Consider the following 4,300-nt stretch of genomic DNA (forward strand, 5'->3'; position numbering starts at 1 on the left):
GGGGCCACACCGGCAATGCTCAAGGGTTACTCCTGGCTCTGCAATTAGGAATCACTACTGGTGGTGTTTGGGGGACCATATGGGATACCGGGGGTAGAACCTGTCAGTCCTGCTACATTGTCACTTCTGCCTGACCAATCCAGTGTGTGGTGTTTTTTTTTTTTCTTTTTGGGTCACACCCAGCTTTGCTCAGGGGTTACTCCTGGCTCTGCACTCAGGAATTACTCCTGGAAGTGCTTGGGGGTCCATACGGGATGACAGGGATTGAACCCAGGTCGGCCGCATGTAAGGCAAACACCCTACCCGCTGTGCTATAGCTCCAGCTCCCCTGACCAATCCAGTTTGATCCCAGGCCCCTCATACTGTTCCATGAGCCAAGTGATCCCAGAGCAAAGAGCAAAGAGTAAGCTTCAGCTTACTCAACTGGGTGTGGCCCAACAACTAAAAATAATATTATTAAAATTCATCTCACATTTTGGGGGCAGTATTTGAATTGTTGTCTCTCAGGCCCCTCATTCTGTTTTTCTCCAGATCTCTAATAGGGCATGGGGCTCTCACTGTATTTTTTTTTTCATTTCCCCCCATTTTCCCTTCATTGTAATTGTTGTTTCTGGAGATGGCACTCGTGGGGCCTCCGGGAACCTACAGGGCTGCTAAGAACGCACTAGACAAGTGGGGTTATGCTAGGGGCAGAATTGGGGGCTTTCTGATTCCACACTTACACGGCAGAAACGTTTCACCATGGAGTCATCACTTCCCGGCCCACACCTCCCTGGACTGGGAAATGTGGCTTCAAGTCATTAGGACTCCCACCAAGAGCTCTTGGGGGGAACCACATCGGCCCCCTGCATCATGGATCTCGGAATTCCAGGCTATTGAACCTTCCCGTCAGGCTCCTTCCGCTCGACCTCAGAATTCTTTGCTCTAGGTCCAGCGCTAAAAATGTATTTTGAAACCGGAAGACAGTTCAAAAGACAAGGGTGGGGCTGGAGCGATAGCACAGCGGGTAGGGCATTTGCCTTGCACAAGGCTGTCCCGGGTTCGATTCCCAGCATCACATATGGTCCCCTGAGCACTGCCAGGGGTAATTCCTGAGTGCAGAGTCAGGTGTGACCCCTGTGCATCACTGGGTGTGACCCAAAAAGAAAAAAATGACAAGGGTGCATGCTTTGTATGAGGGAGTGCCAGGTTGAATCCCCAACATTGCAGAGTCCCCAGACCACTGCCTGCTGTGGCCCCCAAAACAAGATAAAAATAAAAGCCAGGGGCTGGGGTGACAGTACAACGGCCAGGGCATTTGTCTTGTAGGTGGCTGGCCTGGTTTCGATTCCCCACATCTCATTCCCAAGCCTGTCTGGAATGATTCCTGAGTGTAGAGCCGGAAGTAACCTCTGAGTACCGCTGGGTGTGGCCCAGAACCCCCAGAATAATAAAAATGACAAACATGCTTCCATTTCCGCTCAAGTATGGCAGCTGGGGAGAGAGTTCCACATCTACCAAGGTAGAACCTGGATGGCTGGATAGTCCATAAGATAAAGCTGGTACCATGCCTGTGGGATTGATCTGGGTTGACCCCTGGCACTGCATAAGATCTTCTGCACAGTCAGGGGCAGCTCATGATCACAGAACCAGGAAGTGCCCAGGATGTGGCCTCCAAACAACAAAAGCTAGGGTCACCGCCCTCTCCTCATCATGGTGTTTTTCTCTGCAATCCACAGGAATCCCTAATGACCTCCGTGGGACCCCAGGTGGGCTGTTCGCTCTCCCAGGTGGCAGCGAAGGGAGGTGGTGTGTGTGTGTGTGTGTGTGTGTGTGTGAGAGAGAGAGAGAGAGAGAGAGAGAGAGAGAGAGAGAGAGAGAGAGAGAGAAGAATGCCTGCCCCCCTTTTCTCCTTTGGTTTTGAGGCCACACCTCCTGTGCTTGGGGCTTACTCCAAACTCTGCACTCAGGGATCACTCCTGGCAGGGCTCCTAGGACCATATATCTGGTGGCTAGGATGGAACTAGCTATGTGGAGGGCAAGCACCTTACCTGCTGTACTATCGCTATGGTCCACCTCTTGTTAATTTTATTATTATTATTATTTGGCCCTTTGGGTCGCATCCAGTGTTGCTCAGGAGTTACTCCCAGCTCTGCACTCAGGACTTACTTCTGATGGTGTTTGGGGGACCCTATGGGATGCTGGGGATGGAGTTTGGGTCGGGTCGACCACGTGCAAAGCAAATGCCCTGCCCACTGTACTATTGCTCCAGCCCCTAATTTTATTTGTGGGCTGTGTTTTGGGTGCTTGGGACTACTCCCAGTTCAGTGCTCTGTAACATCTCAGGTGCTGAAGCCTGACTCCCAAAAGCATGCACTTGGCACTGAGCTACGTTCCCAGCTCTATTTAGAGACAAGCGTCAGCCCCACTCCCCTGTTTTTAGTCTCTCATTTGCTTCCCCTCATTAAAAAGAACTCACTTTAACCCCAGACCCCCTTACTAAAGTATGTTTTTGCCGTTTTCCTGGGGGAGAAAAAAGTACTTCCTACCCAAATCACCAAGGGAATTTTAGTCTTGTCATACTTATTGTTTCATTCCATAAAAAGGACCGTTTCTGTTTTGTTTTTTTTTTGGGGGGGGTGGGAGGGTGGTGAGGCACGCCTGGTGGTGCTCACGGCTGACTTCTGGCTCTGTGTTCAGGGACCCCCCACTCCTGGTGGGGCTAGTGACCATATGTGGTGTCAGGGGTGCCCCCGCTTTGGCACATGCAATATCTCTCTGGCCCCAGACCTTTGCCAACTCCTAATCCCAAAGCCTGTTAGCAGTGCTGGCGAGTGGTGGTATTTAGGGGCAGAGAGAACCCCCAATTCATAGGAGAAATGGACTCTTCTGCTTATCAAAACAGCTGAGCCGTGTCTGTCCTCCTGGAATTTAGAATGGACTTGTCCAAGCCCTGTTCCTGGAAACTCAACCAGTTGAGTCCACTGGACTGGTGTGGGGAGGGGGGTGTCCTCTTCCCCCTTGCCCCCCCCCCAATTCAGTGGACCTTTCCACACCCAAGGCATCCCCCCAGGCTCATTCCAAACATGCTAGGCTTCAGAGATTAGAAGGGCTGGTGTTTATTTCCTGGAGGTGACAGAAATGGATTCTTCCAGTCCCCTTTGCCCCCAATTTCTCAATCGCCTGGGGCGTTAAGAGTTCCAGAAGCTTCGTTTGCCCAAAGTCAGTCAACCAAAGTGTTTCTGGGGTGTAGAGGAGTGGTTGTTGGGCCAAAGCTGAGTCACCAATGTTCTTCCAGCCAGTGCTCGAGGTCCCCTTTCTGCTGGAGAGACTGCCGATTTCAATTTGATATGAAGGCTGCCAAAACCATAGAAATAAGTACACGTGTAAGGGAAAATACATATTGAAAAAAAGAGCCAAAATATGGTTTAAATCCCGGCTTTGTCAAGTCTAAACTGTGTGACCTTGGGTGAGTCATTCCACCGCTCCGGAACCTCAGTTTCAACTCTGCTTCTTGGGACAAGGCTTTAATCGCATCAGCGATTCTGGGTGTTTCGATAATGTGGGTCCAGGCATGCAGACCACAGCAATAAGGAGGGGGAAGGTAGGCAGTCTTCCTGGAAGAGGATTTAAGGAAGCGGACGAGGGGGGGCATGGGGGAGGAATTGGAAGGGGGAAGAAAGGGGAACCGAGAGACGCTTGCGCAGTAAACATCTCCCGCTCTCGCGCCCCTCCCAAGCCCTTCTCTGCAGCAGGGAATTGCAGGCGTCGCTCCACCTATCCCAGCCCGGCTGAGTGACAGCCCCTCCTCCTCCTTCCTGCCCTACTGATCGTTGCCCTCCTCCCGCCCTCACAACTGCCCAATGGAAGACCGGAGTAGGAAAGGCTGGGCGAATCCGTGACCCTTGCGGGGGCGGTCTACTCGTCTATTGGTCCCAGTCACCCTAAGCCCCACCTTCCCAAGCCCGCTCGCCCGCCTTTCTTCACGTCAATACCTCCCACTTAGTAGAGCGGTCGTAGCCAATCACCATCGGCCTCAGCCTCGCGTAGGGGGCGGTCCCATCGAACGTAACCGAACTCCGCCTGTCTCTAGGGCAACGCCCCCTCCTCCTTTCCCCGAACGGAAATAGCGGGGCTCCGGACCAATCGTATCGGCGTGCCTTTGTTCGGGGGCCAATGAGAGAGCGATTGGGGGTGAGGCCGCCTGTGAACGACAATCGCTCAAGCCAATGGATGGCTGCGAACTCGGGACAGACGCGAGAAGGGGCGGGTTCGGGGGCGGTGCTGCGGCCTTCCAGCCCGCCCGCCCCACAGCCCGCCC

Source organism: Sorex araneus, chromosome 8, assembly GCF_027595985.1.
Source record: "Sorex araneus isolate mSorAra2 chromosome 8, mSorAra2.pri, whole genome shotgun sequence".
NCBI classification, from domain to species: domain Eukaryota; kingdom Metazoa; phylum Chordata; class Mammalia; order Eulipotyphla; family Soricidae; genus Sorex; species Sorex araneus.